The following is a 24,576-nucleotide window of genomic DNA, read 5'->3' on the forward strand; positions in this document are numbered from 1 at the left end:
CATTCTCCTCTAGTTCATGCTCTGTGTCGTGAAGCAGGCTGACTTGGTGATTTCTCGGAGTCAAAGTAAAGCTGAGACTCCATCTTGATTGAGCATAACTTGGGAATGGCCTTTCCTGGCTATTCTCTCTTAGCCCAAGTATGAATCCTGTTCACTTCTTGACATTTTGTGCTTCCAGCTTGTTAAATCATAACAGCCATTGTGCATGAAGCTCATCTGAAAAACACCATGTTCTGTCCCATCCTGATTGGAGGCAGGGCTCATGTTTTTCCCTAAAAGCTCCCCAGGTGATTCTCATGTGTAGTCAGGGCTGTGGAACCAGTGCTCTGGCTGACTGACTCACTGACTCTGATGTAACGCCATCTTGTATGCTCTGCCTTTAGCTTGGTTCATCTGATTCTATTTCTGATTTCAATTTCTGTTTATGGGTTTCATTCCAAGGATCTCTGTCCTTCTGTTCCCATATGGTAACCTGGCTACGTTTATGACTGCTCTCTGAGTTCTGGATTGATTTCTTGACCCTAGACTGTGGACTCTAATTAACCTGCTCCTACATTTCAGTGGCAAGAGCTGAGTCCCCTTCTCTGATTCTTAGCAGAAGGCCAACGTATCCCACCGATGGCCACAAAGTGTGGGGAAATCCTAGGGCTGACAAAGTAGACATAAGGAAGCAACAATTGACCCTGCACAGCATCATTGCAGAGTTCAAACTTCAGGAAACTTTTTGTTTTTAGTACCATCCAATTTCACCTCCACATCAGCAAGAGTCTCCTTTGGTCTCACACAGTTTCTAATTTAATTCTTCTTCCAAGCGACTTCTTGAGACTCAGAGCTAATGGTTTTATCCTATTTTCTCAAACCAGAAATCCCCACAGCTTTGCTCTCTCCCTACAGATAGCCAATAGATCATCTTCATACGATTCCATTTGTTAATTTAAGCTTTATACCCTCACCTCAATTTTTTCCTTGAGTTTCAGACCTGTCTTTCTCACCAAATTCTTTCACATTCTCAGCCCTCTTTTTTTTTTTTTTAAGATTTTATTTATTTATTCATGAGAGACACACAGAGAGAGGCAGAGGCAAAGGCAGATGGAGAAGCAGGTTCCCCACAGGGAGCCTGATGTGGGACTCAATCCCAGGATCCTGGGATCATGACCTGAGCTGAAGGCAGACGCTCAACCACTGAGCAACCCAAGTGTCCCCATTCTCAGCCCTCTAACCACACTCTATATACCAAGTTTCCTGTAAACACCAAATCTGCCTCAAACATAAGTAACAAAATAAGTGGCTCTATATTGTTTCAAATTTGGGCAGCCTGGGCCCAAATTCTAAGTCTGTGACTTCCATGTCTGTTCCTTCTCTGACAGAATGGGGTAATAATAGTAGCTAATTTGTAAGATTGTTGGAGAAAAAATAAGATAATGCATATAAATCTTAGAGGATTCCCTGGCACATCATAAGGGCTCAAGAAATGTTTGTTAAATGTTTGCTGCAGATGCTAAGGTAGAACTTGGCTAAAATTTATTTATTTGTTGGGGATCAACACCAATGAAAGGAAGCAAGGGACAGGGCTTGACAGAGGACAGGTTCAACTTCTGGAAATGCCAAGTTTTCAAGTAAATATTGCCTGACAGACTTCTTTTATTGACCTTTGCCTGTCAATCACCAGATGTAGGTTGCCTCAGGGAAGCTTATGGCCTTGGGTGAGATGGCTTTCCATAGTTTGAAGTGACTATGAAGAAGCTGGCACCTGGCAGCTGTTTACTGGCCACATTCTGGGTCTGTGAGGCAACTGCTGTCATGGAGGCAACATCTGTTTGGGCAAGCCTCTCCATACCTACTATAGTTTTCCTATTACCTTTCTTCTAGGTGAAATATGCACAGGCCTGACATGTACCCAGCCAAGGTGAGGTAGTTATTCCTCACATTGCCTATGCTTAGAAATACTGTTCTCTCTAAGACTCCTTGCCAACAAACCCGTGGGCCAAAAGCATTGGAGAAGGCTTTAAACATGCATAATTTTAGATTATTGGACCCTAGGACTAAAGTCTAGGTTTTTATTATCACAAATAAGAAGAAAGAAATAATAGGAAAAAAAGAATGAGGATGGGGTAATTTTAATAATGTATCAGTCCTTTGTCTGATGTCGTACCTGGTGATTCTACTAATATGATCTGTCAGCAAACAACAGAATCTGTGCACAGAACTCCCAGGAACCCACTTCCCAAAATCATTCAGCCTAGGACTAGTCGTGATTTCTAGACAAACTAGTTTCAATAGCCTGCAATAAGTTTTAGAAAAGATACCTAATCCTTCATTTGCTGCTTGTTTTCCAAAGGAACTGGAATTCACACTTGAAATGGTTGCTCCAGTCCTAATAAATGTTTAAGTTTCTCAGATGCTATGGTCTTTCAGCAGGGACTAGATTAATTTCTGAAGAAAGACAAACTAAAAGGGATTTTCAGTGGGCTTGCATAAATGTTTTCTGAATCCCCATAGCTGCCGTGGTCCTAAATACACAGCATAACCAGACCTCTATGGAACCTCATGGATAGAGGGACAGGAGATCCCTGGACTTTGGACCATCTTCAGAAGAACATAGCACCTGTGGCTCTCCTTGATAGCTCCTTAGTGTATTCTCATATCATTCTAGTCAAGCAGGAAATGCAGCATTGTGGAGACATTCTGTCTACAACAGTCTGAAACATGGAATTGGATTCTTAGCATCTACACAAAGGTACTCTAGCTAAGCAGTGAACAGCACATGTTTTGGAACAATAAAAATCTAGGTTTGAATCTCACCACTGAAAGAATGGCTGTGGGATTTTAGGCAAAATGCTTTGCTTCTCTGAGCTTTAGTTTACTTATCCAAAAAAACCTTGGGACAACAATCCCTAAATACATAGTGTCAATGTCTATTGTAGTGCTTAGCACATTCAGTATTCAACAAATGATAAAGGGTATGAACACCATCCTAGTCATCATCCTTTTTTTTTTCAGCCTGGCAATGTTCAAGTGAAGAATCATCTTTCTATAAATGCATTTCATGTTTTTATGCTTATTGGGTTTAGTTCTTTTTCCTTTTCCTTTTTCCTTTGCAAAGGTCATATGTTGATCATTCCTGGTGTTATTTCTTGTACTCCCAGTTTTTGATTGATGAGGAGTTGTGTACAGTAAGTGGCTCATGGAGTTAGGGCAGGGTTTGGGTTGTGCTCATTCTCAGTGACTTCCAATGATTACATCACTGTCGAGGATTAATCCAGTGACTACATTGGACCAGATTATGTGTCTTGGGAATAGCTTCGGATTCTGCACAGTTGACAAGGCATTCTTTAAGCTCCCAGTAGGCAGTATGTGAGGACCTCAATAGTAAAGAATGTCCCTCTGCCTTGGGAAAGATATAATCTCCACCTTGGATAGAATAAGAACTTCTCTGTTGGCTTTATACTAAAGAAAATCTACATTTTCTTGTACTATAGAAGCATTATCTAGCTTAAAGTTGAGTTGAGACCAAAATTAATTCCTTTTACTGCTTCTCCTAGCTTCTTATCTGTATTTTTACAGTTCTTGAAATTCCATAGCCTTGGCAACTGTTCTTCTTTTCTGAACTTTTGAATTAAAGCAGGGAACACATATTAATAACTGTGGGGTTAAGACTTGTGACACATGTGGTGGCTAAGAGCAAATGTATCAGCTGTAGATATTTGTTTCAAGGACTGTTCTATGTCCAAGAGGTTCAGCCATCACACTACGAAGCCCTCACCAGCGAGGGACTAGTACCTCTATATTCACTGACCCTCTTCCTCTTTGCTTCTCTGTGAATCTTATCCCAGTTCAGAATATCTCTAATATGATACATTTAGAATCAGACTTCCTGGGTTCAAGTACTGGTTTTGCTACTTACTAGATTTTAAACTCTTATGGTTTAATTTACTCATCTCTAAAAAAGGGGCAATGATACTACCTCTCTAGGGGCATCCTTGTAAGGATTAAAGGATCAGGTGAGATAATACATGTACTATACTTAGGCTATGCCTGGCATAATATCTATTGGCTGCTAATATTTTATTGTTATTACTATTACTTACATGCAACCCTCTGAGTTCATGACAGGCATACTAGCCAGATTCCAGTGGAATTGTTGTTATTGGTGGTGGGGTGTTTTTTTTGGGGGGGAGGGGTCACCAATTTATAGAGCAACAATCCTCTGGTGCAGGCAATGAAAGTTTTAACCAAAAGAAAGAGATGACAAGGCTTAAAATCATCTGTAAAGCAATACAAAGAATGTACAAATGAATCCCTTCCACAAAGTTACAAAGGGTGGATAAATATAAGCTTGGTTATAACCACCTGTCTTAATCCAATTTGCTATAACAAAATACCATACACTAGGTGGCTTATAAATGACAGAAATTTATTTCTCACAGTTATGGAGATGAGAAGCCTAAGATCTGGTTGCCAGCATGGCTGGGTTTTCGTAAAAACTTTCCACATTGCAGAGGACTGATTTAACATTGCATCTTCACATGGCAAAGAGAACAGAGAGAGACAAGCAAGCTCTCTCATTCCTCTTAAAAGGGTACTAATCCCATTCATGAGGGCTCTATCCTTATGACCTCACTAATCATAATTATTTTCCAAAGGCCCTACCATCCAATACCATCACATGGTTGGGAGGTAGGGTTTCAACATGTGAATGGGGAGGCACAAATATTCAGTCCATAGCACTGCCTTACCAAACCCCCATGACATTGTCACGTGATGCAGACTTCACATTCCTTCCCTCATCTCTATCAGCAGACTTCAATGCAATAATAGATCAAAGGATCAAGCCCCCAGTAGAGGGTATTACAAAATATTAGTTAAAAAGAAAGAATAAAATCTTCAAGTTTGCTTTTTAGTGGCTCCATTTGGAATAATTTCTGAGGTCATTACTGGCTTGCTACACTAGCAAATGTACAAACCGGGTGTCCTAAAAGAATACTTCAAAGCTGGCCTTATTTAGCATAAAGGTTTCTAAGAGTTAAAGAGGCTTTGGGAAGAATAAATATATGACCACAAATCAATAAAAGGGAAAAGCACTCATAATTACAAATGCATAACTAGACACTCTGACCAATTAGCCAGTTGTCACACATTATATGAATTAAAATAAAAACATTGTGAGAGGAAATGAGTCACAATGTCTATAAATGTAAAATATATGTTTTACCACAGTTCCAAGATATTTAGGAGTAAAGGGACTGTAATATGGATTAAGTACAGTATGTGACATTTGATGGTGTTTTAAAGATTGATATCTTGTTGCAGTTTTAAGCATTCCATTCCAGTATAAGGCCAATGCTGTCACGTTTACCTGTCATGGCAGCACTAGAAACCACATCCTTATCTCTAGTATTGATCAGATTCCCTTCAAACCTCCCATGATTAAAATGCCCCCCAACTCCTTAATTCAAAACATTCTTAATCTGTCTCTTGGAAGTCTGCATAAAGACACATGAAAATGCAAGATAAAATATAAACCCCCCAACATACAGAACACAAAATGACCGCTATGGTTGCAGGCATGCATAATTTACACGTTACTGAACAGCGTGCGGTATACATTTGCATTAAATAAACAAATCCGTTAGCAATGCAGTGCAAGTTTTCTGGACAAAAGAAAAAGATTCCTTTTTAATTAGGTCTGAAAATAGTGTGGAATAATAGTGATCTATACCATGGAGCTTATAATAATAACTGATTTCTCCCAATAAATTGTGATGAATTTACAATAACTTCATACCCTTGTATTTTGATTCTGTCTTTTGAAAGAGAGGGGCCTATATGTCATTTTTAGTGAATAAACAAACAGTCTGGAAATGCATTACTCCATGAATTATAGGAACAAAAACCCAAAGCATCTTTAGTGGAATAAGCTTGAACAATAAAATGTGAAATACTCTATAAACAGAAATGCAATGCCTGAAGGCATGAATATTTTCTCCCTCGTTTAGTTTTGCTTTTCTAGATAACAATCCATCTCCGATTTTATATCACTCCAGCTAATAATTAACTTATTTCTGGGTAATGTAACCTGTAAAATGAAGGCAGGGAGGTGCTAGTTCTACCTCAGGAAGACATGATAATGATTTCTCTCAGGTGTCTGAAGAAAAAATAAGAATATGAAGGAGGAAGGGGATCTGATAAGCATTAAGTGGCAGTGTTGCTTTTAGAAAGAAGTAACATGAATAATTTATCAAAGACATCAGTGAATATATTTAGCTGTGTGCCGTGAAGGTGAACGCCTGGGTCACGTGTTTCGCTTTTACCATAGGAGCGCACAACAATGTGTGTTGGATCACTAGCCTTTCCAAGAGTATTTTAAGACAGAAGTGTGATTTTTTTTTTTCTGGCACGATAACCAAGAAATATTTAAAAGGTATGTTGCCTGAATTCACAGAGACTTCAGTAAGGGAATATGTCATAAAGAAGGCATATTGTATTCCTAAAGACTATCTGTTCCATGATGGATTTTGAACCATGTTGTGAAATGACTTCCTCCGTGCTCTCTAATTCCCCTGTGTCTCTTTAGTAACATGCTTCTGGCCTTACTCCGAATCTATTTATTCAAGAAACAATAATAGTAAGGACTGCAAAGTAGACTCCAGAGGCAGCTGGGCCATTGCTACTTTTTCATTCTAAACCCAAATATATGCTTTTCGATACTGTTGTCATTTTTTAAGAGTTAAATTGTGTTTCCCAGAAAGATATGTTAAAGTCCTCCTAACCCGAGATCCCTGTAAACATGATCTTATTTGGAAATAGTCTTTGTAGATGTAATTGAGTTAAGACAAGGTCAATGGAATGGGCCCTAATCCAACATGACTGGTGTCCTTACAAGAAGAGGAAAAGTGACCCCGCCTCAGACACATAGAAAGGATACCATGTGATGGTGGCCAAAGAGATTGGAGTGATGCTTCACAAGCCAAGGAATGCCAAAAATTGCCAGCAGCACAAGAAGCTAAGAGCAAAGCCTGGAAAGATTCTTCCACAAAACTTTCAGAGAGACAATTACTCTTATTTCAGACTTCTTGACTCCAGAACTGTAGAAGAATAAATGTCTATTGTTTAAAGTCCCCCAGGTTGTTGTATATTGTTGTAGCAATCCTAGAAAACTAATACATGACCTAAACTTAGATCTCCAGAGGGAGGGGCAGTGAGCTAGCAAGCATACCTGGCAAACCAATAATACGAGAGATGTGCATGAGCCAAGGGTACAACTGTTTCCACACATCCACTAACAAAAAGGCATGTTACTGTGTGAGTTGGTCAAGTTCATCACAAAGTTTGTCCATGCAGTCTCTGTTTCTGCTTACTTTCTGGGCATAATAATTAACAGGCACTTTTTTACTTTCAAAATATCCCAGTTTGGATGTTAAATTATAGTTACTCTACCTATGTGTACCGACTTAAGCACTCAGCAAAGAAAACAAGTAGAATTTTACCACTTGTGTCAGTATTTTTTAATTTAAACTTCATTAGTTAATAGCATAATATTGGTTTCAGGAGTAGAATTCTATGATTCGTCACTTACATACAACACCCAGTGCTCATCCTCACAAGTGCCCTGCTTAATACCCATCCCCCACTTCATCCATCCCCCCCCCCCATGTCCCTCCATCAATCCTTAGTTTGCTTTCTATTATTAAGAGTCACTTATGGATTATTTCTCTCTCTCCTTTTGTAGTTTTGATTTTAGAAATTTATTTCTATTGTCACAGTCAAAATATCTCCAACAATGCAGTAAATTAAAGCTTCAAGATTCCAGGAGTTAATTACTTTAGTTTTAATTTTACTCTGGGACTCACAAATTTACATCTCTCTTTCCAGGGTCACTTTCCTTGGAAATAATGTTCCAACTTGTTTAAACCAATTAGAATAAACAGGACTAGTAATACCCCCTGGGATTAGGAAGTAATAAGGAGAAGGAAGAAAATGGCACATCAGGTGAAAAGCAGCAGGAGTAGTATTGTTAGCTCTACAGTCCATTGCAAGGGGGTGGAGTCCAGTAGTGTGGATTCTGAGAAAGAGTTAGAGATATGGCTTTTATTTCTCACTTTGTCACAAATCCTCCCTGACTTTGAGTAAATCTGTCTTTGTTTTCCAATTTGGCAGGTGAGGGCTATAATAATTGGTTTTTAATTCTGTTGATGTTTGTTGGTTAATTAGGGAATGCTGATAAAATGCCTGAACAATTTGAAAAACACGTTGAATGCTCTCTGCCTTGAAGATGGGCCTATATAGAATTACTGTTCAATGTTAGAAGAAAAACTAATTCCTATTTCTTGTCAGTTGTATGCTTGTTATATCACTAAATCATGCTACTGGTCAAGTGATTAGTACATGTAAAATGATGTTACATATGTCTCCAAATCTTTGTTCACTCTTTGTTTGCCTCTCCTATCTATTGTGTTCAATTTAAAATAAGGCAGTCGACATCATTTGACTAGTGACTGTGTTTAGCCTCAACTCTGGCTTCTGAAGTTAAGATGAGGTTCTCTGTTTCTTTCTACACTTAGGACTCAATCTAGCACCTTGGAAAGAAAGTAGGTGATGTTGCTGACTACAAAATGCAGATTGGAAGTTGCTGATTTGGGGGCAGTGTGATGTTTCCCAATAACAATTATTGTTATTGTAATTGTAACCCACAATTAGGTGGCCTAGTGTAATCAATATCCTGCATTGCTTCCTCTCTGAGTTCGAACAATGCCATATGAATAGCAATTCCATGCAATGACATTATATTATGATTTTGTTTATAGCTTTGCTTCTTCAACTAGAAAGCGATTTCTTGAAGTTTGGAGCATATATTACTCATATTTTTATCTCCAGTATTTCCCAAATACCAGAAAATAGGTGTCACTCAATTCACATTTGTGGAATAAGTGAGTAGTAACTTTTTAAAGAACAAAGGTCTGCTGCTAATTCCATCTGTGGACTGGTGTCGGGGCTTTACAAAGTATTGACTTGACTAGGGTGAACTGTTTACAACATCTCTCTCTTATGAAATTTTTCTTTTGATCCATAAGATACTTTTTTGCAAAAGATTTGGAAGTGGAAGTGAAGCAGCAACTGTCTTTTTTTAGTGTCCAAAGGTTGAAGCAAGGTCATCAGGTGTTTTTGTAGCTCATGAACACTGTTGAGTATTTGTTGACCCACCTCCTCAGTATGGGATGGCAGCCAAATCTGCACCTGTTTCATCTGTCCCCACATCCTTCTGGAGTTTTTTTTAACTCCTGCCACATGTGTGTTCAGATCCATGATGACGACTGCCAGTGGGTTCTGTGGAATATTCACATCTTCTAGCTTGGAAGCATTGAGATTTGAGAACTGGTTTCAATTTGTCCCTGTGAGATCCAGTTTGCCCCTACTTTCCCTGACTCCCCGGACATCTTATCTTCAGATAGCTTCTTGTTTACTTGAAGCTGTGGGATCAGGTGTAGAATCAACAGCCTTACTGAGTCTGCTTAACTCTCACAACTGTGTAAGGTCAAATCCTTATAGCAAATACCTTTACACACATGCATGTGAATGCACACATCCCACACCTATGGAAATATATAGACATGTATGTATATAGGGGTGGCACTTCTCTGATTGAACCCTGATTAATACAGTTAGTCTGTGAGATGTTAGAGGTAAATTGCCTAAGAGTGCTGATCTTTCTGTGTGTATGTGTGTGTGTGAAGACACATGAATATGACTGACATAAAGGCATTATTGGTTGATATAATGCTAACTATTGAAACCAAAAGATCTTAAAACAAACTTAGCAATTTAACATAACAAGTATTTTTTCTTGGTCTGTAAAAGTCTAGTATATGTGTTCTTGCTTGGTAGGGAGAGAACACACTCTTTGTACCTGTTTAGAAACCCTTCCTGAGGAGATTAAAGAAGTGGCTTCTCAAGTTTCTCTGGGCAATAAAATTTAGCCAACAGATGGGAGAAAAAAGAGGGTAGAATATATGTATGTACTTTGTAGCCACATCAGGTTAGAAGTGGCACCATTCTGCTTATGTTCCATTGTGAGAACCAGTCCCACAGCACTACATAGAAGATAGGGATGCTGGGGACAGACTTACAGATGCAGCAGCCCATTCCCGCCCACAACTGCATTGTGAAAGGAGAGCACAGTGATTGGGGAACAGCTAACCATCATTGCCACATAGAATTGTATGTAAACAAATTACTGTTAAATCAGAAAAACCTACCATCTTTATTTGATATTGAATTTCAGCCTGGTTCCTGGCTTGGATAAAAATAAAAAAGAACTAGAATAAGTCTGTAGGGAACCAGAGAAGAGGATCTGGCCAACTTCAGGATGGCTTGTTCAATTGTATCCTAAGGCAAATGGAAAGCAGTACAGCTTGCAGCCACCTTAGATCTGGCTTTTGGAGTTCAAGCTAAACTGAAAGACCCATTTGAAAATTCTACACTAACTGCCAAATCCATTAATGTCTAAGTTCCATCTGAATGTGTCTTGAAGGTAGCTCGCCAAATCCTGGATGCAACAGTTCCACCACAGTTTGATTTCTTTGTTCCTTGATCTTGGCTAGCTGCAGGTACAGATATCACTGGCCTGGAGGAAGCACTTATGTACCAGCATTTGGTACACCTTTTGGAATAAGTTGGCTGGCTAAGTTTACAGGCCTTTCCCCTGCTTTCCCTCCAGACGTGGCAGTCTTTGTGCCAAAGTCAAAGTCAACTTCTACTTGAAATCCAATTCTGTGTTCTTTAAATATGTTTTATATTAAGTATTTCCAGTTTTCTATATAGCTAAGTGATCATATATTTGTCATTTAGAAATAAATCAACATCTAATTAGAACTCACATATGTTTGTGTTTTTCCTCCATTTACTCATTTGTATGTAAAATTATTTTTCATTGCATTTTTTTCCTGATCTGATTTTCTATTTTGGCATTTTCCCCTTATGTTTGTTTCATGGACTGAGACTTTGTGATCTAATACAAATCACGCAACTATCAGAGAAGCAAGATTTAGTAAGGACCATGTGTAATTCAACAAGCTGTGCATCTGCTGAAAATCTCTTTTCACTAAAAGCAGCACATCTGATAAATTTTTGACTTACTCCTTTGACAGTTTGCTCTCTCTCAAGAAAGGGGAAACAACCAGAATTACTATTCTGTACTTAATTCTAATCAACAAGAATGTCTTTTTGGTGCTATCAAGGTAAGGTAAGACTCAAAAGAAAGTACTCACCATCTTAGCATTTTTATATCTAAGAGAGGAATGCTGAGACCAGACATTGAACAAAAGCATAAAAAAGCAGGTTCTACAAGTTTGGGGAGAAAACAATCCAGCAAACCAATTTTGGGAAAGAAATTAGCTCAAGGCTGCTGAAAATCTTTCAAAAAGAAAAGTTTGTAACCTAGGCACAAATGATCCAAGGAAGAAGAAAGACAACCATTTATAGTGAGTGTTCCAAAATTTTTTGTGCTTTTAAAAAACACTTAAAATAATGGGGAAAAATTTATATAATCAGTAATAATTATAGAAAAGCATCATGGAACTATACAAATGGCGTTATAAAAAGCTAAACACCCAGAATCAAAAGAACGTTCCAAAAATACAGTAGATCTAGTACATAAAAAGCACTGCCCATTAGGTACAAAAGGATTCAAGACTGAGTTAGTCATGCTTTTAGCTCTCAATGAATTTTCAACCAGTTGCTAAGGGAATTAAATGTTTCTAAATCTCTTTTAAGAGCAAAAAAAAAAAAAATCAAAGATAGAAGAGCTCATGGCTTTATCAAGGTTTCATCAGTGATTTACTGAAAATATAAAACTGTGAGAAATGATAACTTCAATTCCTAGTTTGGTTCTGTTTTTACTGTAAAGAATGATTTAAATTAACAAGATAAATTTCAAAGTAAAATTCTGCATTTAAGTTAAATAAATTCAACTAGTAAAAGCACTGCTTAATAGCTGCTCATATGAAAAATATGTGGGAGTTTTAGACTATAAAGTCAATGTAAGAACGCAGAATGGCAAGGCTGTCAAAATAATATAAATGTAGACTTTACCAAAAAAAAAGAATTCTGATTACTAGAAATGAAACTCACATTATAGTTTGAAGTGGTCACATGTAAAATCTCAGATTTATAAAGAATATGTCAGGGTTGCCTGTTTTAGGTGGTATATGTTGCTACAGACTAACATCAAAATAAAAAGAATTAACAATACAGCACTTATGTGTGTGAATGCATATACATATGTTCAAAGGCATTAGAAGGCTCTCTAGGAAGCCATGATTTGAGGTATCAGGACCCCAGAAATAAGAAAAATGAATTGATTAGGTCTGGATTTCTGTAGAAATTTTCCTCTGTGATATTTCAGTAAAAGTCTAAGAAGCTGAGAATCAGTGGCAGATAAGGAGTTGGGATCCTGAGTTAAGATTTCAACAGTCTCACTAAGATTCCAAAGTTGCTATAGCAGTCCAGAGTTGAGAGAAATGAAGATGTTCGGAAAACAAAAAACATATCACGGTGATCCCAATAGTCTGCACTGTTTTCCCCCTTGAGGTATCTGCCAATTCATAAACAGTGAAGAACCAAAAGGCTACAAAGCAAAGCAGAAAGATTTGACTAAGAGCCTGGGAAACTGAATTCTCAATAGTTTCACAAAGGTGTGAACACTACACCTGGAATCAAAGCCTGTAAGCAGAAGAGAGGCCTCTGGACTTGCAGTTAGGACCGTACAAAATCAGCACTCTAAGATTAAGATTCAAAAAGAAGTTAACCAGTGTATAGAAAAAAATTTATCTGCAAACTAGTTATGTTCCAGTCTAGTTTAAGATGACATGTCCTATTCTGAATATACGCAAGAAACAAAAGTTAATTCTATCTGGAAAAAAAGAACATTAACAAGATCCTCAAATTCTTTCTACAACAGTTCATAAGCAATGATTGGTCTATAAGGTAGACTAGAAGATGGTAACAAGTGACTGAAAACTAAGAGGAAAAAAGTTAATAAAAAAAGAACCACAGGAATTTAGATATTGGTGTTAATAGACTTGGATTTTTAGCGTAACTATGATTAATATGTCAAAGGAAAGAGATGAGAAGATATATGACCTTACCAGAGAATTGGGATCTATAAAAACATCAAATGCAAAACATATAAGCAAAAAATAGAATAGTCGAAGTTAAGAACACAACAGATGGTTTAACTGTCGATTAGACACGTAGAAGAAAAGATTAGTGAATTAGAAAACAAGTCAATAAAACGTATTAACACTGAAAACAAAAAAGAACAAAAAGTAAAGGTATATAAAGGAATGCAAGAACCATACGGGATACCAGTAAAGATCCAGAGTTATTTCCCAGAAGTGGACAAGCATAACACAAAGGACAAGATAGTAGGCTTACATTTAAAACTATTACTATTTACATTGAATTTAATTGCCAGACTGGATAAAAATAACAAAACTCAAGTATTTGTTGTTTATAGGAGACATACCTAAATACAAAGATACAAAGACACAGAAAGATAAAAGTCACAAAAAAGAAGAGATCCAGACTGCGCAAACCTAAGCAAAACAAAGACATACACACACACAAGATAAGGTCTTACTGTTAGTCAAAGTAGATTTTAAGGCAAGATATATTATTACTGATTAGAAGAGATGTTTTAATATAATGTAATGGTCAATCTATCAGGAAGATATATCAATTCTAAATTTGATGCAAGTAATAAAGTAGCTTCAAAATATATACAGCAAAAATGAATGCAACTAGCAGGAAGCATACACAATCACCATCATAATAGGTCTTTTTAAAATGCATTTCTCTCAGTATCTGATAGAATATGCAAACAAAATCATCAAATATTTAAAATATTCAGAAATCGGGAATGGGCTAAATGGGTAATGGACATTAAGGAAGGCACTTCTTTGTGATGAGCACTGGGTATTATGTGTGAGTGATGAATCACTGAATTCTACTCCTGAAACCAATGCTGCACTGTATGTTAACTAACTTGAATCTAAATAAAAACTTGGAAGAATAAGTGAATAATATTTGAAAAATGCAATTAATGAACCTGACCTAATGGACATATTTAAACACTGCACACAACAACTTCAAAATATATATTCTTTATAAGTGCATCTGGAAAATTTATAAAATTAACTTTTCATACAGCCAGTTTCAACAAATTTTAAAAGATTGAAATCATTCAACATATGTTTTCTGGCAACAATGCAATTAAGCTAAATGATTGTACTTTTAAGGGGGAAATTCCAAAATGCTTAAACATTTGAGTGTTGAAGATTTCCAGGGCCACTCTCAGGTTCAGTGACTCACTGGGAGGAGTCAAAGATTCAGTACATAGTCATACTAAGCTATGATACATTACATGAAAGGATACAGAGCAAAATCAACAAAGGGAAAGGTACATGGAATGAAAACTAGGGGAAATTAGGTGTAAGTTTCTGGAATCCTTTCCTGGTGAAGTCACACAGGATGCCCTTAATTTCCCCAACTACAATTTGTGGCAACATATGTGAACTGCTGCCAACCACGGAATCATAGACACCTCATGCCCAGAGTTTTTACTGGGGGCTGGTCATAAGGGTAGCCTCTGCCTGGTATATACCAAAATTCCAGGCTCCCAAAAGGAAAGTAGGTGATCGGTATAAACTATGTTGTTTGTATAGTTTAGGAATAGTGAACCACTCTTACCAGTTGGTGGGGGGATGATGATAAGGTTCCCAGACGTCAGCCAATGGCCAACCTTGTGATCAGGCCTTTCAACAGATAGCAGTTAGGTTTGGTGTGTTAACTCGTTTCTGCATATAATGGATCAAAGAAGACTTTACAATAGGAATTAGAACATACGTTTACTTAAATGATAATGAAAATATGATGTATCAACACCTATGTTGCCACTAAAGCTACACTTAGAAATTTCTCTCTCTAAATGCATGTGTTAGAAAAAAAAGAAAGTCTGAAAATCAAGTATTCATGTAAATAAATCAGAAAAATAACAAACTAAACTCAAAATAATAAAATTTAAAAAGACAACCCCATGGAAAAGAGAAAATAAACATAGTCAAAAATTACTTCTTTGAAAAATGTAATAAAAACAAAACATTAATCAGGAGAAAAAGAATAATGTGAATTGCATACACCAGGGATAAAAAAGGAAACATTACAGATATTTTAACCATTACAAGAATAATGAAAATATAACCAATTTATGCTAATCAATTTAAAAATTTACATGAAATTTACCAATTCCTTGAAAAAACACAGCTTATTAATACTGATACAAAGAACATAAAATCTTACTAAGATACATAAATAAAATAAATATGTAATTAAAAACCATTCAATAAATTAAAGCTCCAGGATCACCTGGCTTTAGCAACAAACTCTATAAACTTTTCATGAAGAAATAACACTAAGTACACATGAGCTTGTCTAAAAAATAAAAAAAGAAGAAATATTTCCCAGCTCTATTTATGAGTATAGCATAATCTTGATACCAAAACTTACAAAGACATTGCAAGAAAAGAAAATTATAAATGCAAAAATCCTAATCCAAATATTAGCAAATCAAATTTAGGAATATGTAAAAATGGGAACATATAAAAAGTTGGATTTATTCCCAGAATGCAAGTTTGGCTTAACTCTCAGAAATCAGTAGACATAATTCAGTACAGTCACAAAATAAAGGAGGGAACCAGATCAGCTCATTACACATGAAAAAGTGTTGGATAAAATTTCAACACCTTTTCATTATGCATGGTTGTATAGCCAATGTAACCGCAGGAGGGTATTAAATTTGTTTAAATGGAGAGTTGCTGTTTGAGAGGGAATATCATAGGGAGTATTTTCTTGTGAAATTACCAACAGCAAAATAGAGACATGTCTTTCTCTCTCTCTCTCTCTCTCTCTCTCTCTCTTTCTTTATCTCCTTCTCTTCCTTTCTTTCATTTGGTCAGAGGAGCAGAAAATTGATTGGCCAAAAGATGCAGGGCTTCTCTTTTCCTCCCTTCAGCCAAGCAACCTCATATTTGCCCTTATGGCAATGCTCTTTGTAGGAAGAAATTTCCCCCACAAAACTACACCTGCCTAGCCTTTGTGTTATTTGACATAGGAATGAGGCAACAGGTTCATGAATATATTGGTACTTGCTAGTTTATCTTAGTAGCTAAGTCCTTCGGAGCAAAAACAGGACTTGAAAGAATGGTCCACAGGACAAGAGCATATTACAGCAGAGTAAGAAGAGATTCAAGATGGTCCAGATTCTGGAGACTGAGCCTCCTTGGGGAAATGTCAAACTCATCTGGGATACCACAATACGGTACCCAGGCACTAGTGGAGGAAGGTATCTGAATTGGAAGGGAGAGGAATGAGACAAACTGTGAATCTAAACCTAAAAAGAGAAGATATGGAATCCATACTAGGAAGAGACCTTGGAGAACATCTTTGAATGCAGGGAAACCAAAGACCTTAGGGATAACTGGCTTCTTGAAGGTCACAGGGCTAGTCAGTAGTAGCAGGAGGAAAATAAAAGCCCTAGTGTTTCGATTTCTAGAAAAATACTCTTCCTATCACATGAAACGAAAATATTACAGCTGTCCCTATCTAGGTTTTTTAATACTAATTGAACAGCTGACCATTAAGCCTGCAGAAGCTGATAAGAATACAATTTCTACTTTAAATAAAAAATGAAACACTGAAAATAGTGTTTAAGTAGGTTTTTTAAAATTGAAATACATTTGACATATAACACTGTGTAAATTTAAGGTGTACAATGTGTCGATGTGATACATTCATACAATTTTCATTGTAGTGATAATTAGCCCCTCTATCATGTCACTTAATTATCATTTCTTTTTTAGGGATTGGAATAATTAAGATCTAGTCTCTTAGCAAGTTTGACGATTAAAATACAATGTCATTGTCTTTCTCACTATATTGTGAAACTCCATTAGAGCTGCAGAACTTATTTACTACTTGTTGCAAGTTTGTACTCTTAAAGAACACCTTTCCTCCTCTCTTATCCCCCTACCTCCAAGGCCCTGTAACCACTATTTTGCCCTCTGTTTTCATGGATTTGGCTTTTTTAGATTCTACCTATAAGTGAGAACATGCAGTATTTGTCTTTTTTCTGTCTGACTTATCTCACTTTGCATGTCCTCAAGATTCATCCATGTTGTTGCAAATGACAAAACATCCTTCTTTCTCATGGCTGAATAATATTCCATTGTATATATGTACCATATCTTTACTCATTCATCCATCAAAGGGTTCTTAGGTTGTTTCCATATCTTGGCTATTGTGAATAATGGTGCAGTTAAGTAGAGGAGTGCAGATATCTTTTGAATACCCTGTTTTCATTTCTTTTGGGTATATACTCAGAAATGGAATCCAGCTTCGTTTTGTTAACAAATGCAAAAAAAAAAAAAAAAAAACACAGCAGTTTGTGAAGACAAATAAAAGAAATGACAATTGAGGAAACTTCCAAGATTTGCCTTTATCTTCACTCTTAGATTCTATGTTCCTCAAGAGAAAGTGTTTTTACCAATTTATTTTATTTCTACTTCATTGTGTTACAAGAGGTGTGTGGTTATAGCAGTCCAGTAATAAATGCTTATTAAATGAATGCAAGGAAATATCTATTTTTAAAAACCCAATAACCCCTCTTATTTTCACTATAAGATTTCTGTTTCTATGCCCATCTAATTATAGAAGAGTTAAAAATCCAGGTTAGACAATTTGACATTGTGTTGATATTCTCTCCTATCATTCCTGTAGCAGAGACTAAGTCACCAAATAGCCATTGTCCTTTGCATTTCTGGTCCCCCTTTGTAGTTGCTTAAGCTTTATGACTGTGTTCTGGCCAATGGAAAATATGTCAAGTAATTTCAGTGCTTAAAAATATTTCCCAGTTCCTCCACCCCAGTCTGCTGTGCTTTGGTAACTTTGAGGCCACATGTTCTAGACTCCATAACCTCATGATGGAGTGAGCCACTAAGCCTGTGCTGGGTTTTGACTGACTGAGAAAAAAAATCTTCATTATGCTAAGCCTCTGCAATTTGAGTTCACCTCTAACATCAGCTATTTACAATTACCTTATATGTGTTCCTTCTCCCACCAAATGCTATAATACAATGTGTTTTGAAAACTTAAACTCTTTTGTGCTGACCGTTCTTAAAACTATATTATTCAAACCATATTTTCTTGGAGTTTTTTTTATAGAAGGACAGAGGGATCAGAGCTATATAGTAAAACAAAACTGCTTAATTATTTTCAACAGCTTTACCTGATGCCATTGGAACTATCTCTCTTTAAAAGTACATGTGGTGTACTCATATTCTCGAGACATTTTTTACTGATTTAAATTAGTAGATAATAAAAGTTAATTCTTGGTCTTAAGTTCAGAAGTGACACAGAAATACCTTCTTTATGTCACATCAAATTTTGAGTGGTTACAACAGACATCAATTGAACACATACATATTAAGAGCTGTGTTAGGTAGTGCCAAGAGAGTTGAAAAGAATTTAAGGCCTTGCTTTCAAAGAATCTACCAGCTTGCCAGACCAATGAGACATGCCCACATCCAACAATGGATCTATAACACTTATTCACATTTAACCAGAGAATGCGCCTTTTCCAAAGCATCAAGTTTCCTTTGCTGTGTTTTGATTCAATCTTAATGTGTTTAACACCATAGTTTGGCATCAAATTATAATCTCAGCAGCAGGCTAGGAAGATAACTCTGAAGTTAAAAAAGTTAGGAATAAAGTTGTAATGGGATCTGAAGAAGGTTGAGTCTTGTCAGGTACATATGATATTGAAATAATATCATCAGTCTAAGCAAGTAAAGGAAAACTTTGGGTTTCCCTTATGCAAAGAAATCTCCCCCCACTCAGATAATTCAAAACTCAAAGGATTTTTAGGGGCGAAGAATCCTAAATTAGATTTAAAATAAGTAAGAAAGAAGCCATGAGGAACTTTCCCTCCAGATTTTATAAAAAATTGCTGGGCAGCCCCTGTGGCGCAGCAGTTTAGCGCCGCCTGCAGCTCAGGGCGTGATCCTGGAGACCTGGATCGAGTCCCACGTCAGGCTCCCTGCATGGAGCCTGCTCCTCCCTCTGCCTGTGTCTCTGCCTCTCTCTCTAGCTGTGTCTCTATGAATAAATAAATAAAATCTTTAAAAAAAAATGCTAATTTCTCAGAAACTGTGTACTTAAATATTTTAATCAGAGACCATTACAGCACATACACTACAAATAATAGATTGAAGAAAAAGAAAGTGAGAGCCAAAATTATTGCAGGTGGGAAGTTTTCATCAGAGAATTGAAGTTTGTAAAAGAATAATCAAACAAAAAGTATATAAGAGAAATATAATAATGGATAAAAATATTAAAAGCAACTAACAAGGCTGGGTTGAGAGGAGTGGGCCCTCTCCTCTCCCTGGGAGGTCGTGTGCTCGTCCGTTGATATCTGTGTACTCTGAAAAGGGGGAATCATCTGGCAAAAATGTTACCTTGCCTGCTGTGTTTAAGGCTCCCATTCGACCCGATATCGTGAACTCTGTTCACACCAACTTGCGCAAAAACAACAGACAACCATATGCTGTCAGTGAATTAGCAGGTCATCAAACCAGTGCTGAGTCTTGGGGTACTGGCAGGGCTGTGGCTCGAATTCCCAGAGTTCAGGGGTGGGCCTCACTGTTCTGGCCAGGGTGCTCTTGGAAATATGTGTCGTGGAGGCCGCATGTTTGCACCAACCAAAACCTGGCGCTGTTGGCACCGCAGAGTGACCACAACACAAAAGCGATGCACCATCTGCTCTGCCCTGGCTGCCTCAGCCTCACCAGCACTGGTCATGTCTAAAGGTCATCGTATTGAGGAAGTTCCTGAACTTCCTTTGGTGGTTGAAGATAAAGTTGAAGGCTACAAGAAGACCAAGGAGGCGGTTCTGCTTCTTAAGAAACTTAAAGCCTGGAATGATATCAAAAAGGTCTATGCCTCTCAGCGAAGGAGAGCTGGCAAGGGCAAAATGAGAAACCGTCGTCGTATCCAGCGCAGGGGACCCTGCATCATCTACAGTGAAGACAACGGTATCATCAAGGCCTTCAGAAACATCCCTGGAATTACTTTACTTAATGTAAGCAGACTGAACGTTCTGAAACTTGCTCCTGGTGGGCATGTGGGACGTTTCTGCTTTTGGACTGAAAGTGCTTTCCTCAAGTTAGACGATCTGTATGGCACTTGGCGTAAGGCTGCCTCCCTCAAGAGTAACTACAACCTTCCCATGCATAAAATGCTTAATACAGACCTCAGCAGAATCTTGAAAAGCCCAGAGATCCAAAGAGCCCTCCGAGCACCACGCAAGAAGATTCATCCTAGAGTCCTGAAGAAGAATCCACTGAAGAACCTAAGAATCAGGGATCCCTGGGTGGCGCAGCGGTTTAGCGCCTGCCTTTGGCCCAGGGCGCGATCCTGGAGACCCGGGATCGAATCCCACGTCGGGCTCCCGGTGCATGGAGCCTGCTTCTCCCTCTGCCTATGTCTCTGCCTCTCTCTGTCTCTCTCTGTCTCTCTCTCTCTCTCTCTCTCTGTGACTATCATAAATAAATAAAAATTAAAAAAAAAAAAAAAAAAGAAGAATCATGTTGAAGCTAAACCCGTATGCAAAGACCATGCGCTGGAACACCATTCTTCGCCAGGCCAGGAATCACAAACTCCGGATGGATAAGGCGGCAGCAACCTTAGAAGCCAAATCGGAGGAGAAGGGGGTTCCAGGCAAGAAGCCCATGGTAGGGAAGAAAGGAAAGAAGGCTGTTGGTGTGAAAAAGCCGAAAAAAACTTTGGTCGGAAACAAGGCTGCAGCTACCAAGAAACCAGCAGCTGATAAGAAACCTGCAGAAAAGAAACCTACCACCGAAGAGAAGAAGCCCGCTGCCTAAAAACTTATATTTGTTTATTCCATAAAACTCGATCATTTTGGACAGCTAATTTTAAATTAAGACCTGATCAAAGACAGTGAGAAACATTAAAGAAAAAAGGGGGGGGGGCAACTAACAAAAGGGACACATTAAGTTCAAAGGATCAATAACAAGTTTTATCTGACTTTTGGACAGGTATTATAGAAATAGGAGGCAAAAGATTGACATCTTTAAATGCTGAAAGAAAAAATTTCCAACCTAGAATTCTGTAACAAGTGAAAAATCTTATTTATTTATTCATTTATTTATATTGATGTATAGTTGACATACAATATTATATTTCAGGTGTACAAAGTAGTGATTGAACAATTATATATATTACATAATGCTCACCACCTTAAGTGTAGTTATCATCTGTCACCATGATTTATTACAACAATGTAATGTTATTACAATATTATTGACTATATTCTCATGCTGTACTTTTCATCCTCATGAATTATTAATTTTATAATTTGATGTTTGTAGGTCCTTGTCCACTATGTCGCCCATCTCTCCACTCTTCTCCCCTCTGGCAACCACTAGTTTGTTCTCTATATTTACAAGTCTGTTTCTTTTTTTGTTGTTGGTTTGCTTTGATTTTTAGATTCTACATGTAAGTAAAATAATACGGTATTTATCTTTCTTTGTCTAACTTAATTTCACTTAGCATAATATCCTCAAGGTCCGTCCCTGTTGCTGCAAATCCCAAGATTTCATACTTTTTATGGCTGAGCAATGTTCCTTTATATATATATGTAATGTAATATATATATATATATATTACATCTTCTTTATTCATTCATCTATATTGATGGACACGGGTTGCTTTAACAACTTGGCTATTGTAAATAATACTTCTATAAACACAGGGGTGCATACACCCTTTTGAATTAGTGTTTTAGTTTTCCCAGGTAAATACCGGAGGTGGAATTGCTGGATCATGTGGTTGTTCCATTTTTAATTTTTGAAGAACCCCCATACTGTTTTCCACAGTGGCTGCAGCTATTTGCTTTCCCCCCCAACAGTGCACAGTGTTCCCCTTTCTCCACATCCTCGCCAGTACTTGTTAGTTCTTGCTTTTTTAATACTAGTCATTTGATGGGTCTGAAATGATATTCTTTTTTTTTTTTTTTTTGCATTCAAAATCTTTTTAATAACAAGGCAGGATCTGGGGTTAGTTTTTGTAGCCTCGGCTGGCCCTGCGGCCTCTGGCACGCTCGAACTTCCGGCCCTTGGATCTCACGTAGGGTTTGGTGTGGCTGTGTGGGGTTCCTGGGGCCTTGCCAAAGTGTCTGTACACCTCTCGGCCCTTGCGTGGACCAGAGAGTTAGACGGTGCCACAGCCCTTGGGGGAGTCCAGGGCCAACTGATCGAAGGTGAGCATCTTGCCTCCAGCTTTGAGGATGCGGCTCCGGGCATGGCTACTCACGCGCAGTGCACACACCTTCAGCTTGGGCACCTCCTGGACACGCACATCATCCGTTATGGTCCCTACAACCACAGCTGTTTTGTTTTCCCAGCCAGGCAGTTTCATCTTCCGGATCATCCGGGAAAGGGACAGAGGTGGCCGGTTGGTGCGACTCATGAACAACCTCTTCAACACAACCTGGTTAAAGGTAGAGTTGGCTCGTCTGGCCAGAAACCTGTACAGCTTGACCAACAGTCTCAAGTAGATGTCCTGGCTCTTGGGCTCCTTGCGCCGAACCTTTCGGTCCTTGTGGCGGATGTCGACTCCCATGATGGTGCCTCCTGCTCAGCCAGGTCTGGAAAAAGAGAACATGAAATGATATTCTCAGTGTGGTTTTGATTTGCATTTCTCTGAAGATAAATGATGTTGAGCATCTTTTAATGTTGTCTGTTAGCCATCTGTATGTCCTTTTTGGAAAAATATCCATTCACGTCCTCCGCCCAGAAAAATTTTCTTTAAAAATTATGATAAATACTTTTCAGCAGATAAAAGATTTACACTACAAATAATACTAAAGGGACTTTTTCCAGGCTGAAGGAAAAGGGATCCTGGATAGACACACAAGACTACAGGAAGAATGAAGAGCAGCAGAATGGGTAAAAATTTGGGTGATTAAAAATGGTAAATTTAAAACAACAATCACAACAATATTTTGTGGGGCTTACACTCTATGTAGAAGCAAAATGTGTAACTGTAATAGCACGAAATTGGATAAAAGGAATAAAACTGTTGCAAGATTCTCAGCATGTCTGCAAGGGTGGTAAAGTGTTAGTATTAGGCAGATTGTGGGGAAATAAGGATACATGTTTTGATCTCTAGAGTAGCCAGTAATAAAAATTACACAAGAATTGGGATGCCTGGGTGACTCAGTGGTTAAGCATCTGCCTTCAGCTCAGGGCGTGATCCGGGATCCGGGATTGAGTCCCACATCAGGCTCCCTGTGAGGAGCCTGGTTCTCTCTCTTTGCCCATGTCTCTGTCTCTCTCTGTCTCTCTCTCTGTGTCTCTTATGAATAAATAAATAAATAAATAAATCTTTAAAAAATACATAAGAATGTAAACCTCAAAGATAAAAGAAAATATAGAGGGGAATAATAAAGGCTATCAAAAGAAGGTAGAGAGGACAAAGGAGCATAAAATAGATAAGACAAAGAGAAAATAAATAGTAACATAGTCAGTTGATCAAAACTCAAAACATCAGTAATTAAATTGCATGCAAGTGAATTGAGAGGTGGGAGCAATGCAAGTGTTTGAGGGGAGCGCTCAGAGGTCTCCTTGAAGCAACTCTTGGCAGCTAGTAGGAGGTAATAGTTGGGCTCTGCCCAGCTGCATATCAGCCCTGCCTAGGTTGGGACCATGCAGTTGAAAAGTGTAAAGGCCATTGTTGTTTGTTATCTTTCAGATTCTCTGTGTACTCTTCTTAAATCATCCCATTCTTTCCTCCCTCATTGGTAATGATCATTTTATCTTTGTATTTACCATTTCCTTGCTTTGCTTTATAGGTTTACCAAATATGCACCAATGCCTTCATAATAGAGTTATTCTGTCTTTAAACTTCATATAAATGGAATTATACTGTCTGTACTAATCTTCAACTTTGCTTTTTTGTTCAGTATTATGGTCTTGATATTTATCAGTTTTTGCAGGTAGCTGACATGTGGTTATTTCCCCTGATATATAGTAATCTTTCATATGATGATTCCAATTTTTTTTTTCAATTCTACTGTAGATAGACATTTGTACACATCCAAGTTTTTCTCTAAGGTATATATCCAGGAGTGGAATAGTTGAGTTATATTCACTGTACAAAATCAACTTTACCAGATAATGCTAAATTGTTTTCTGAAGTGATTTCTGAAGAGGTTTTCTGAAGTGACTACCAGCAGCGTGTAAGTTTACTAGTTGTTCCATATCTTTGACAAGACAATTTTTGTGAATGTGCTAGAAAGAAAATGAATTCCGATGAATTTGTGTGCATTTCCTTGCTTACTCATGAGATTGAGCCTATTTTCTACGTCTGTACTACAGGGACTTCCTCAATGAAATGCTTCTTTCAAGGCTTTTGTCAACACTTTCATGTCATTTTCTTAATGACTTG

General features: G+C 37.7%; 2 pseudogenes; one reads left to right on the plus strand and one right to left on the minus strand.

Annotated features, from left to right (window-relative positions):
* Positions 1-9,304: 9,304 nt before the first annotated feature.
* LOC112643452 (60S ribosomal protein L4-like) lies at positions 9,305-21,014 on the plus strand (annotated as a pseudogene).
* A 1,109-nt stretch (positions 21,015-22,123) lies between these two features.
* On the minus strand, positions 22,124-22,770 carry LOC112644251 (ribosomal protein L18-like; annotated as a pseudogene).
* Positions 22,771-24,576: the final 1,806 nt, after the last annotated feature.

This window comes from Canis lupus, chromosome 1 (assembly GCF_003254725.2).
Source record: "Canis lupus dingo isolate Sandy chromosome 1, ASM325472v2, whole genome shotgun sequence".
NCBI lineage: Eukaryota > Metazoa > Chordata > Mammalia > Carnivora > Canidae > Canis > Canis lupus.